Here is a 14908-nt window from a genome sequence, read left to right as displayed (position 1 = left end):
ATAAATAAGAATGCTGGAAAAATTAAATTAAACGGACAGAAAAGTGGTAAAAGGTAATTATAAAGATGTAGAGGTAACGTCAGTTAAAGAAAATTGTTTGTTTTGAATTTCGCGCAAAGCTACACGAGGGCTATCTGCGCTAGCTATCCTTAATTTACCAGTGAAAGACTAGAAGAAAGGCAGCTAGTCATCACCATCCACCGTCAACTCTTGGCCTACTCTTTTACCAACCAGTAGTGGGATTGACCGTCACATTATAACACCCACACGGCTGAAAAGGACGAGCATGTTTGGTGCGACCGGGATTCGAACCCGCGAACGCCTTAACACGCTTGGCCATGCCGTGCCCACACAAGTTGTGAAAACGTTCTTGTAGCTTGCACATGGTGTCGATGAATTCTTCGTTGAGGTGGGTTGACAATAGCTTTCTGTTGTATAATGGTGCTTACTGTCGCTTAAATAAAGACGCAGCTGAAGGGATCAGATTTTATTATGTGGAAGCGCTTCTAAATACATGTGTTCGTATTGTGGCTTTTTTTCCTGGATTCGAAAGATCATATTTCTTTAAATATTTTCTGTTGAATACTAATTTCCAAAATAACTTTTGAATAAAACAAAAAACTATTTAGATAAGTCATTTCTTATTTTTATCAACGTTTTTTTTAAAAAAAAATTCAGCACGGTTACTATCCATTGTCTGTAAAGGACTTGTGGTCACCTCTGTGTTGCAAGAATTGAGGTAGATTTAGAACTTACAAATGTAACTATTTTTAAGCGCTTAAGAATTATTCAAACTTAATACAACGAAAGAGTACTCAGTGATGTCGAGAAAACCCAGTTGTAGAGAAAAATATATATGTAAAAACGGCTCGTTTGGGTTGAGAGTTTGTTTTTTTTACGTAGAGGAGCGAACAACGTTACGACCTTCTTCGGTCATCGTCATGTTTACAAAGAAAGAAAGAGGTAACTGACCGGAAGCTGACCACATGTTAAAAAAGGGGTTGTGTAACTGAGTGTCGGAATGTAGAGGGCGTGCTTAGATGTTTGAATATATAATTTTGTATTATTTATTTTATTATTATTATTTTTTAATATAGATATAAAGGTGTTCCTTTGTATTGGTTTATTTTGGGCTTGAGTTGTATAAGTAAGGCTTCTGTAATTTTGCGTTTGTTTATGTTTGTTTTTTTATTTAGTATTTGAGTGTTTTCTATGGTTATGTTGTGTTTATTTGACTTGCAGTGTTCGAAAACGTGTGAAGGTGACTTTTTTATGTTCTTTGAATCTGGTTTCCATTTTTCTACTTGTTTCTCCAATATAGAAGTCGTGGCAGTTATCACATTGTATTTTATAATTAATGTTGGTGTGGTGTTTGTCAGTGTAGTTTTTACATAGTATAGACCTCAGTTTTGTGCCTGGTTTTGAATAAATTTGGTATTAACTGGAATGTCATATTTTGTTAAACGTTTTTGCCAAATATTGGTTAATTTTCTGCTGATGTCGAGAATATATTGTATGCAGCAGTATATGGTTTCGTGATTTTTTAATTCGTGGGATATATTTGCTTTTGTTAGTTGATTTTGCTTTATGTCTAGGTGTGCATATAATGTTTTCTACGGTTTATGGAGAAAACTTATTTATGTTGATGAAGTATTGTTTCATGTTGTCTAATTCGTCGTTAATTTTATCTGGTGAACATAGTTTTATGGCTGTGTTTATTTGGTTTCTTAGTATGTTAAGTTTTTGTTTTGTTTCATGTGCTGAGTCCCAAGGAATGTATAGTCCAGTATGGGTGATTTTTCGGTGGACTTCTGTTTTAAATTGTGTATCGGTTCTTGTAATTTTGAGGTTAAGAAATAATATGTGATTGTTTTCTTCCTGTTCACATGTGAAGTTAATGTTGGGATGTATAGAGTTAATGTGATTGAAAAAATTAAGTGTGTGTTCTGTAAATCTGAATCCCGCAATTGTGTCATCAACATAACTGTATCAGTGTAGTGGTGGATATAATGCTGTGTTAATTGCTTGTGTTTCAACTAGTGTCATAAAAATATTGGCTAGAACTGGTGGTACTGGGTTGCCCAAGCTCAGGCCATTTGTTTATATGTTGTTGTGGTTGTTGAACTTGAAGTTTGTCTTCATCGTAGTGAATTCTATGAGAGTTGCTAATTGGTCGCTGGGAATGTATTGATGGATTAGGTTTCGGAAATAGTGTTCTAAGGCTATTTAACAGGCTTCAGCAGTTGGAACTGTAAAGAGGGATATAACATCGAAATTGGCCATTGAGGCTTTATGATTAACTTGCTTAAGATTAGACTTGAAGTTAAGAGTCTTTGATCAATGAGCTGGCTGATGTTACATATTTGAAGAATGCCCATGCTATGTATTTACCAAGACTGTAATTAAACGATCATATGTGGTCATTATTGGTCGTAATGGACAATCTGGTTTATGAGGTTTGGGGATGCCGTATATTTGTGGTGTGCGTGAGTCAGTTTTGCGTAGGTAGGAATAAAGTGTTTGTGAAATTGTGTTGGCTTTTTTCATTTTTAGTAGTATTTTGTTTAGTTGCGTTTCGTGTGTCATTGTTAAATTTGTTTGTGTCTGATAGGATGTTCTTCATTTTTTGGATGTATTCATTCATATTCATTTTGACTATAGTGTTTCCCTTATCTGCTTTCAGATTTTTTAGGTTTCTGTCTTGTTTTAGGAAAGAGAACTACTGCCTAGATTATTGTCAATTGTGTAAACAGAAGAAACGAGGAAAATCCAAGTTAAGTTTTACTGAATGTGATAAATTATTCAAAATATATTACAGGGTCACAGATGGAATAAACGGTAACTTTACCCTTCTATAACTAATTTAGAATATATCTGTAAAATGTATATTCATATAACTTTCTTATACTTCGAAGTAAGTGTTCTGTATGCGATTATGGCGTATTTATTAACTAGGCATGGAAAGTTCTTAAAGTTGATTTTGGTGTTTTATGGCACAAAGCAGCTGGGCTATCTGTGCCATGTTCTTGAAGTTCTGACCTGTATAATGAGGTAAAAATTACACACAATCACTATCTCATGGAAACTTATATTTAATCAAAAATATCAAAAAGACTGAAATCAAAATAGGAGGCTAAACTGGTAAGCTATAATTATATCGTTCATAAGAACTTTACAGCAAACATTCATCATTCATTAGTTAACCAGGGCACCTTTTGTTGTTCAACTATGGGCATGATAGTGGGTAAAACAAACAATAGTAAAACTGGCCATTGGTAACTTATTTTTGAGTTTCAGTATTGAAGAAATGGTAAACTAAAACTTTCTACCTTTAGTAAAGTATGTTTTATTTCTTGTCATAAAAGTAATTTCTGGGCTATTCCTTTTATTGTCCCCTCGGTGTGGATTCCTGTGCGTGGTAAGGGGACCTCGCAGGGAATGTTCTGTTCTTTTAGTTTACCTCCTCTGGGATTTAAACATCCACCCACGTATCTGCCGTGCGTGGTGACCCGTGAAGGGAAGGAGAGGATCCTGGTTGTTGAGGGGTCCAACCCAAACCTCACCACTTTGGTCTTGAAGTCCTGTAGACGGGCGGGCTCCCCTGGGTCAGTCGGCTTGGATGTTCTCAACAGGTGTTCTGGACATTGTAACTTATGCTGGTGTTTGGGTATAGTGCTCACGAAACCCTGGCGTTGCTGCAGTATCCTTGTTTGGCATTGTAGTACGTCCTCTCGTAGGTTTCCAAGGTGGGTGAGGTCAGTAGGCACCGAAATATTCCTTTTTTTATTATTGATCCTCCAAATAAAAACTTAAATAAAATGTGACGGTCAATCCCACTATTCGTTGGTAAAAGAGTAGCCCAAGAGTTGGCGGTGGGTGGTGATGACTAGCTGCCTTCCCTCTAGTCTTACACTGCTAAATTAGGGACGGCTAGCACAGATAGCCCTCGAGTAGTTTTGTGCGAAATTCCAAAACAAACAAACAAAACTTTCTGAAAATGGCCAAAACGTCAAGTAAGTCGAAACCAGGACTGAAAAGGCCAACTTCAGGTGACTAACGCTGATTTTTGAACTTACCCGTTAGTCATCCTGGCAAATTATAATTACAGTTATGCTACAGAAAGTCCTTTACAACTTGTATTACTGTAGTTTTTCTCTTACTGCTGTAAACTAGATGTAAAAATTGGATTTAATGTTATTTAAGGTTTTAAATCAAAAATTAAACTTGATTTGTTTTACCTTGATTTCCTTTTATGAATTTTACTTTAATTTTAACTTTTTATCAGATGTTTGACGCAGAATGCTTGACTACTACTGTAGAACTGCAGTCGACATTTTTTAACAGTGTGCATGACAAACATTTTTAAGGACAGGAGAGGAATTATCGCTTAGAGACTGACAAAAGAGTAGGGGGGACGCTAGACAGAAATGAACGCTGCGACTTTATTGACCACATGTTATGTAAAATCTGCACATCTACAGAGTAAATGATAAACTCAGAATAAATACTATTATAACACAAAGGCATATAAATATGTGGTATACTCATATATTCATTGTTATAATTACATATGATTTCATAATTTTCATTTACAATATGTGTGTTGCATGAATATATCTATTGCCTTTTGCAAAAAGTACAAAATTGTAACTCATATTTTGTTGCCAGGAAAAGTTTGATTTATTGAAGGGCAAACCAGATACGAACGACCTTTACTCTCACGAGATATTCCACGTGGTATAATCAAGCAAGATGAAAGCGGGATATTAAATTAAGTGTTGAGTATATCATCACGTTTGTTTGAACATTTTAAAGCTGTGCTGGAAATGTCTGGACTCAATGGGGAGATCTAGAACTATTATGAAAATATTGATTTATATGTAGAATGAGCCATTAATTAAATATTAAATCTATATTTTGTATAGTTCAAATTACAAACAAACAGTTGTTTTTTTATACAAATAGATAAGTTAACAGAAGTTTCTATTCTCTAACAATGTGGAACAGTAAATCATATTAGTAGTTTACGATGACGATTACTTTGTTAATGTATAATATATCATACTAGTTACTTCTGAAATTTAAGGTTAGGGACAAATCTGGTTCATAGTAGTAACTTGTTTGATAATAAATATATCTGTTTCATATGTTTGTTTGTTTGTTTGTTTGGGAATTTCGCACAAAGCTACTCGAGGGCTATCTGTGCTAGCCGTCCCTAATTTAGCAGTGTAAGACTAGAGGGAAGGCAGCTAGTCATCACCACCCACCGCCAACTCTTGGGCTACTCTTTTACCAACGAATAGTGGGATTTACCGTCACATTATAACGCCCCCACGACTGGGAGGGCGAGCATGTTCAGCGCGACGCGGGCGCGAACCCGCGACCCTCGGATTACGAGTCGCACGCCTTACGCGCTAGGCCATGCCGGGCCCTGTTTCATATGACATTTCCAATTTCATGTAATTTCCTGATAAAAAAAAAAAAAAAGACCAACTTGGTTCAACAGTAATAAAAACGACCTATTATCCCAGAAAAAGAAATTAATTCTTTTTAAGCTCGTGTTTCATTCTCAAGGCTTCAGCGGGTCTTGCAAAACACGTATAAACTGATATAATAGGCTTAATAATAAGTTTTTGATAATGTAGAAAAGATTGATTTACTTCAAGACGTCAAACATATTTATAAGTACTGTTGTCAAATGTGGTCAATAACAGCATAGAAAAAAAGAACTGTCACAAAAATATAACCAAAATAACAAAGGTTTAATCGGTTATTGTAATAATGATGAATACTTTCGTTGGTTGGTAGATGAGAGAGCATATACTATTTGTAGTGAAAGACGTGCTGGACAAAGTTTAGGAATTTTGCCAATATGAAAACGTTTATGGATAACAAAATATACTTAACTCATAATCCACTCCTCGAAATATTGAAACTCTTTGATATCAAGTATCCCAGGTTTTGTTGTTCTACCTGTACTCATTTAAATACATATGCCTAGAAATGTATATCTTCATTACGGCAGACATCTTATTAAATTTGTGATAACGAAAACATTATAGTCAGGACGAAGAAACTGAGATTACTTTGAGTGATCAACTGCGCAACTAAAATTCAACAAGATCTAACGTGTGACTCTTCAAAGATCGGGTTTCGTGTTCCGGTAAAGATATAAAACTGTCGGTCACTCAGTAAGCCTATTTAACTTGCTCATTATTCCAAAACGGACTCTATAGCCCTAACCTTACTTCAAAATTTCGTCTTTGCTGTTGAGAAACCCAGGTCTGCGCATGTCTGAATGTGCAGACAGTTAAGATGGTGTTCATCGTCAAAACACACTTGACAAGTACTGAATTTTATGACTAATAATAATAAAGAACTTCTTTACAAAAATATGTCTTAAAACTTTTCAAATAATGCTAAAATTATTGTAGAAAGTTCGTCAAATTTAAAATAAATGAAGTGAAAGTTAACTTATTTCAAATTTGTCATAACCATTTTTATAATGAGGATAAGGGTTGGCTGTACCGGTTTTTCGGCTTCGAATATAGTCGCTCTATATTTAGGTTTTGTACCACAATTACAATATTTTAATTTTTGTGTTTGATTGACTATATTCTTTGCTATAAAAGTGGATAATGGCATGGAACTTAAATGTAAAAAGTTTAGATATAAAGTATGCCCTTTACTCAAAATTTCTATGCGTTATAGACCTAGAGATAACATTTACTATTTCAGAAAGAAAGCTGTGAAAACTAGAAAAAGTAATGATAGCTTAATTTTTAAAAATTCACATTAAGGTAGGGTTTTTGTCATGGATACAAAGTGATATGTTCAGATGATAAAAGATTAACAAAACAACGACAACAATAAAAAAACTATAATGGACGACACTACTAGCATTGGGAGCAAATGTAAATATATAATAAAGAAGACAGACATCAACTTAACATTTCAAAAAACATTTAGTAAATAATATTAGTCCAAATACTAGAAACTCACCTGAACTTTATGATATTTCCAAAGATAATAAGGAAGGTATTCCTCTGAGATTATCCCTCGGAAAAACTGTCGTAGCTTACATAAGGGCTATTTCGTAAAGGTTTGGATTTTGTTCCAACACACATAATAAACACTTTGATCTTCTTAAGAAACTTGAAACTCCCAGTAATATTATTAATCTTGATAGTAAGTTATTTAGCTCTATCTTTTTTGACGAAGAAGTCGACTTAGTCAGGAGGTTTGTAAATAATCGTAAAGATGAGATATTTAACAGGATACTTTATTAATTACGCTTAAATATGCGTATTTTTGTGTGTTTTGGGTTTAATGAGACCTATTAGCAACAGTTGTGTGGTGTGTTTATGTGTGATCAGATATTTATATGTACAGAGAATTGAATATATTCTATAGTGTTTTATTGGGATAACATTTATCAAGAGCTTCTATTTGACGTCTCTTAGGTAATTTTTGATTCTTGAATATAACACTCTTTCGTCTTTACCATTTTTTGTACTAAATGAATCAACGTAATACACAAAAACAAATGAACTGATGTAATAAGAAGTAATTTCCAACTAATTTCATGACTACTCCCGCCTGAAGGGCTCGACATGACGAAGTGGTTAGGGTGCTCGATTCGTAATCTGAGAGTCGCGGGTTCGAATCCCTGTCGCACCAAACATGCTTTCCCTTTCAGCCATGGAGGCGTTATAATGTAACTGTCAATCCCTCTAGTCTTACACTGCTAAATTAGGGACGACTAGCGCAGATAGCCCTCGTGTAGCTTTGCGCGAAATTCAAAACATTTCAAAACTCTGATCTTTTAGTACACTTCTAACCAACGCAGTGTTTACGCTAATTAAAATGTTGAAGAAATAAACACCGTTTCAATACATAAAGGGAGTGATGAAGATTTTTGTTTAATCTAAATCCTTTTTTATTTTCCTAACTTAAAAATCATAACAGAGTTCCTCATTAGGGAGTTCTTTATTTACCGTTCGTTTTTTCCTTAATACAAATGTGATTGAATATTTTACCTTACGTAACACAAGAAAAAATATGTACACTTTTCCATGTTTAACAATACTTTAACGTAGAAAAAGAAACCTTGAAAAAGAGTAAAATATATACTATAAAAATTTAACAATTAATTTTTTATCTGTGCTGGTCTGCCAACACGATGTGAAACGTCGGAACACAAAGAAGTATCGCTGATATATTAAACGAGTTAGTTTAAAGCACTTTTGAATAGTCGCATCCAAAACACTGGTTACTGATTGTTTTTATCCAAAGCAATTCATATTGTATTAATCATGTACAAACATCAATAATTATGACACTCAACTAAACGTTTTAAGTTTTTAAAACGTTTCTCTTGAGTCCGACTTGGTAGTTACACTTAACCGTTTATTCATTTTGCTAGTCAAGAAATCTTTATGCTTGTTTACTAACTTCGAGTCGTGATCTATAACACATTTCTTCATGTGTTTCTCCGATGTACTTATCACTGAGAAAGGCATTTCACAAATAGGACAACGATACACATTCCTTACGAACGAACCGTGAGTCTTCATATGACGGGTTAATTTGGAACTCTGAGCACATGCATAATTACAGATTCTACATTTATATGGTGTTTCACCTGTGTGGGACCGTCTGTGTACTGCCAGGTTGCCAACGTTCTTAAATATTTTCCCACAGAATTCACACGTACTGAACCGTTGTTGTTGTAGACATGCTTGTTCCAGTAATGGAACTAGATGGAACATCCAACCTATAGGAGGTGGTAACCATTAAAGCTTTTTCATCGACTGACATTTTGTCACTGGCGGACTCATCTCTTTTACACTCGTAATCTTGAGGATATGGCAACCACAACCCTGTTTAGAGGCTATTTCTTTCGTTGTGATGGTCGCCGAGATAAAGTTCCGAATGTTTGCTAAAGTCCATAGCTCTGTGAAAATTGTTTCCAAAGTATGAAGGTGATTGGCCAATATTTTATTTATGTTTTGGATACTCGTAGATGTCTGATCCCTTTTCATATTTGCCTGAATTTTGTGTGGGAAATTCGTTGAAAGCTTTGGAGGACGTTACGTCATATTTCATTTGAATATTTACAGAGTATTTTAATTCCACGGTTTGTTGATAATCACGAATTTGGCCTAGTTCAGTTTTCTCTGAGATTTCACACCAAAACGACTTTATTCGTGGGTGTAACTTTTCAAAATTTTCTGTTACTTCTAGCAGAAGTGATGGTTCTAAGGTTTTACTAAGTGAAGTTTTCCTGATGTTTGATTAGATGAAATTTTCAGAAAGATATTTATCAAACTTTTCCTCTAATTTCTCTTCTTCCAGATTACCTTCTTCGTCATTTTCCTCATTCTCCAGTTTGATCCTTCCTTCATTATTCTGGTTATATTCTGGAGTAGACCCTTCTGAATCAGCACTTAAAACCTGTTGTTGATGTGTTTTCAAATGCTATCTGAGATTACTATCTTGTGAATAGGCCTGGACAGAAATGCGACACTTGTAAGTTTTTTCACAGGCATGTAATTTGAGATGGGCCATTAGACCTTCATGAAACTTAATAGATCTTCCAGAAAACTCACATAAATGAAATGCAATTGATTCTGATTGGTCATTTTTCTATTTGCAATAGTAGCCATGGCATTTTCGAAATGAAGCGTTGCTGACTGAGTTGTAGAGCCCAGTTGTTGCAAAAATAGGTTTGGTGTTTTAACTGGGATCTTGCTGGTAGTGCATATAGCTCCTGCTAACTGTCGCAGTCTGTTTGAATAAAAGCCATTTTTCTGATCGAGACCAAGCTCTATAGAAGACTTTTTAGAACGATCAGAGTAGCTTTTACAAAGGGTAATACACTGCTGGCCAAAATTTTAAGGCCAATGAGCATAAAAAAAATATGCATTTTGCGTTGTTAGACTCAACCACTTATTTGAGTAGAGCTTCGAAAGATGAAAATAAGAAAAGGAAAATCAAAATCTTTTTTTAGCATTTAATAGAGAAAATGTAAACACTGTGAAATTAGTCTAAATACTAGCTGGTCAAAAGTTTAAGACCATACCAAAAATAAGTCCTAAACAGGGTAGGAAATGCTCAACAAGAGGTCTCGGTAGTGAGTTGCACGGCCGTCATTGCAAATAACTTCAAACATTTGCTTTGGTATGGTTGATATAAGCATTTGCAAAAGGCTGGAATTGTTATTACAACTGGTAAAGATGGATTCACGAAGATCTTGCACTGTTTGGAATTGACATCCATTTCTACAGACTTCCCTTGCCAATGAACCCCAAACATTTTCAATGGGGTTCAGTTCGGGCGAACATGCTGGATGGTCTAAAGAATCACGTTATTCGTCATGAAACAGTCTTTTGTCCTGCGGGCATTGTGGATTGCAGCGTGTTCCTGATGAAAGATCCAGTCATTTCCACACAAGTGAGGGCCTTCAGTCAAAAAGGATGCTCTCTCCAACATGCCAATGTAGCCAGCTGCTGTTTGACGCCCCTGTATAACCTGAAGCTCCATTGTTCTATGGAAGGAGAAAGCAACCCAGATCATGATGGAATCTTCTCACTGTGTCGTGGAGAAAATGCCTCCGATGGGATATCCTTATCGTGCCAGTGACGTTGGAAGCCATCTGGACCATCAAAGATAAATTTTTTTCTTATCAGAGATCAACACTTTTGTCCAATTTTCTACGTCCCATATTTGGTGCTTCTCAGCAAAGTTTAACTGAGCTGTTTCGTGGTGTGAAAGGAGGCATGGCCTTTGAAGACGTTTACGGTTTTTAAAGCCTTTCTCTCGTAGATACCGCCTTATTGTTCTTGAGCTGCATTCCGCGTCCATAAGGGCAGATCTGCTTTGATCTGGTGAATTTGGTTTGACGATCGACTGGTGTCTTGCCGGACAACCCGTCGAATCCTCCTGCTAAATGCCGGCAAAATTTTCATGGGCCGACCACTTGAAATTCTCGCTCTGTAGCCCTCAGAGTCTTTTAAAAAATTTGCAACAGCAGTTTTACTTCGCTCAATCTCACCAGCGATGTCACGTTGAGAGAAACCTTGCTTTTGCAGCTCGACAATTCTGCCACGTCCAAACTCTGTCGACTTTTTTAGCCTTTGCCATGTTTTACCCAATGGCTAATCTCATAGTATTCACATTTTCTCTATTAAATGCTAGAAAAGTTTTGTTTTTATTTTCCCTTTTCTTATTTTCATCTTTCGAAGCTCTATTTAAATAAGTGGTTGAGTCTAACAACGCAAAATGCATCTTTTTTTTTTTATGTTCATTGGCCTTAAGATTTTAGCCAGCTATGTGCAACTGGGAAGCCAAAAGTTAAAGTGCTCTTCGAGCTCAGCCTTTCATAAGCATCTTTACGAATATTCAATCTGAATCCTTTACTAGACAGACTGTGTAGCCGATTTTTACCAAAGGTAATTTGTTGTGTCTGCAGATTGACTTGCCTCCTCCAGATATTGAGTTTTGTTTAACCAAAGTCTGTTTTAGACCTACAGAATCCAACTGAGAGTGACCACAGTAATTTTTATTAAAGGTATAACTTGAGGGATGTAAGCTAACATCTGAGGTACTGTTTGGTTTTGCATTTTGGTAAGAATCCTCAGTAATATCCAGCTTGGTTGCCTGAATAGTCACTGCCAAGTCAAGTTTTTAGTTCTTTTTCACCAAAGGGAATATTCTGCACTTGTTTAACTGGGTGAATCAATTTGGCTTTCCCAGATATGAGGTTTTTTTTTTTTCTTGTAAAGTACTGAGAGTGGGAGATGAGTCAGTTTCCTTGATGCTGTTTGCGTCCAAATAAATTTTAATACCATGAATGTGCTGCACGTATGGTAACAGCATCCGGGCTTTAGTAAAATACTGCATACAAGTGGAGCATATAAATATCTACTTGGTTCTGAAAAAAAGAAGAAAGGATTTTGTCCGGGTTTTAAACGATTTTTTATTTCTAAAAAAATAGACATTTTAAAACAACATTTTAAGAGCTATTTTCTTAACAAAGCTTATAACTTAGACTAGAAAATTTTGTATAAAAATCATTCTAAAACAACAATGTAAAATATTAAATATGTGTCATCTCATAATAACAAGACAATCTTTTAGTTAAGAAAATAACCAGGTAGTTCACTAATTATTAGGGCCCGGCATGGCCAAGTGGGTTAAGGCGTTCGACTCGTAATTTGAGGGTTGCGAATCCCCGTCGCGCCGAACATGCTCGCCCTTTCAGCCGTGGGGGCATTATAATGTGACGATCAATCCCGCTATTTGTTGGTAAAAGAGTAGCCCAAGAGTTGGCGGTGGGTGGTGATGACTAGCTGCCTTCCTTCTAGTCTTACACTGCTAAATTATGGGCGGCTAGCGCAGATAGCCCTCGTGTAGTTTTGCGCAAAATTCAAAACAAACAAACACTAATTATTAAAATGTCATGATAACACATGAGGTGATATCCAAAATATTAAAATTTCATCTAAAAACAAAAGTAACATTTAGCAAAAATATAGTTAAGGGTATTTGGAAAATTGTACAATGAAACTTGCAGAAAGTAACACATTCATAACAACTGTGTGATTCTAACTCATCAAATTGAACATTTTATGGGGTCACACCATACGTAAATTGTTAAACTAATAGGGCACAAAAAGTTTGAATACATTTACTTTGGATGGCCCAGCATGGCCAGGTGGTTAAGACACTCGACTCATAATTTGAGGGTCGCGGGTGTGAATCCCCGTCACACCAAACATGCTCACCCTTCCAGCCGTGGGAGCGATATAATGTGACCGTCAATCCCGTTATTCGTTGGTAAAAGAGCAGCCCAAGAGTTGGCAGTGGGTGGTTATGACTAGCTGTCTTCCCTCTAGTCTTACACCGTTAAATTAGGGGCGGCTAGTGGAGATAGCCTTCGTGTAGCTTTGCGAGAAATTCAAACCAAAACAAACCAAACATTAATTTTGGAAAGGTGTATAAATACAGTGGAGCGCCGTTAAGCTGCGGTATTTGGGGGGTCAACCTGCTTAACCGCGGCTTAAGTGGTCCGCGGCTTAAACCTTTGTGACTGAAAAGCCGAAGTCGCCAACAGCTTCGCCGAGGAGCCTCATCCGGGCCATTGCGTGATCATTATATCGGATTATCGAATTAAAAATAATACTTTAATTACTTTTTTCACGGATTTACCGCGGATTACCTTTAAGGTATGGAGAGGTGTGATTCGGTAACAATGGCGGCCTCCATAAAGCTGACATAGAGAGCGGATAAGGTAGATTAACGGTCGATTTCTATTGTAATGTATTTTATTTATTTCCCAAATTAAAGCAAATCCTTTTTAAATATCCCCTTGAAGTTATAAAGCCAGGATTAAATTCGTAAGCCGCGTTTTTACATGTTCTTAAATTAGCGGTGAGCCGCGATAATCCTCGCTCACATCGCTCACAAGACTTGCTACAGCGGCTTAAGCGATTTCGAGGTTTACTGGTCCGCGGCTTAATGGCGCTCCACTGTATTAGAGAACAATTCGTGTATTGATTATACGTAAGATTTCTATAATTTGGTTAATAAGGACTAAAGTTCTTTGAGCACGTGTCTACCCTGCTGTATCTGTAACCTCTCAAAAATTAACATACTGGTACTTCGGTAAATCTTATATAAATGTGAATATTGAATGACGCCAACATTTCAATATCGCTGTTCTTGGAGTACAACAGCAACGCAAATTGATGAATATATCTAATCAGATATGTTTCTGTTTCAGTTGTAAGAGGAAGTGTCTTTCCGTATAGTCCAGTATTTGAGTTATATGGTGTCAGCTGGCTTTACTCTCAGTTCATCTAACTGTTTATCCATCTATCTTCCAGATACTAGCAAACTTTCAGACATACTGATAAAAGGTGAACAAGACAATATATTTGTTTGAAACTGTTAAATAACAGTGTATATCTTTTGCTTGATTATTATTTCATACAACAATATTTTGAAGAGAAGCTAAACTGTTCATTCCTCATATAAATTCAGAATTTAAATATGGAGCTCGAAGATAACAAACACACATATATTCAGTAATATTTTGGAAGATACAAAAAATCGATTTTATCTTGTAGACAAAATGGACTAAAATGATCTACCTCTGGGTTTTTCTTCGTCGTTTTCCCTCATTTTGGTGGATTTCTGTGGACATAACTCATCCAAAGAATGTCTCCGTTTTCTTAGTTTCATTTTACATGGTGATGATCGGTTTTTTTTGGCTTCATCTTCAAAATTATGATCTTCAGACGAAATCAAGATAGACATAACTGTGTCATCCAGTTTGTCTGTTTACAACCCATCTAAGTTTTCTGGTCGGCAAAATATATGTGTCATCATTGTTGCCTTTGTCGAATGGTATGCAGTTTTTTTTATTACGATTTTCTACTTTGTGTTGGATAAATTTTAAAATGTCGGGCAAGATAAAATTCTTTTGACAAACACCGCACGTTAAGGTGTCAGCTGACAAAGAGAAAGAAAATGTTACTACCTCACAGAAAGGTAACTACACATACACTTATTTTTACAAAAGATGCAGTATTTTTTATATTCAATTTGAACTTCGTCGTGGTTCTGGCCTAAGAAATTAATCACGTAATTCTCAGCTCAATATCTTTCAAAATAATAAACTGTATTCGTAAAAACAAACCAAAACAAAGGACGATAGTGCTATAAAATTTCGAAGAATCAATGTGAAGTCACATGTCGTACTGTTTGAGTCATATTTATCGTTTTCATTAACCATTATCTAAGTCAAGTAAGGGTGAACGTATTCTTATTGCATTATTCCTTTTATTCCAAAGGCATCAAGTTCACTCAAAAAGTATATAACACATTCTTAAATCAGAATGAA

This window comes from Tachypleus tridentatus, chromosome 1 (assembly GCF_004210375.1).
Source record: "Tachypleus tridentatus isolate NWPU-2018 chromosome 1, ASM421037v1, whole genome shotgun sequence".
Taxonomy (NCBI): Eukaryota; Metazoa; Arthropoda; class Merostomata; order Xiphosura; family Limulidae; genus Tachypleus; species Tachypleus tridentatus.
Note: the sequence above shows the minus strand (reverse complement) of the source record.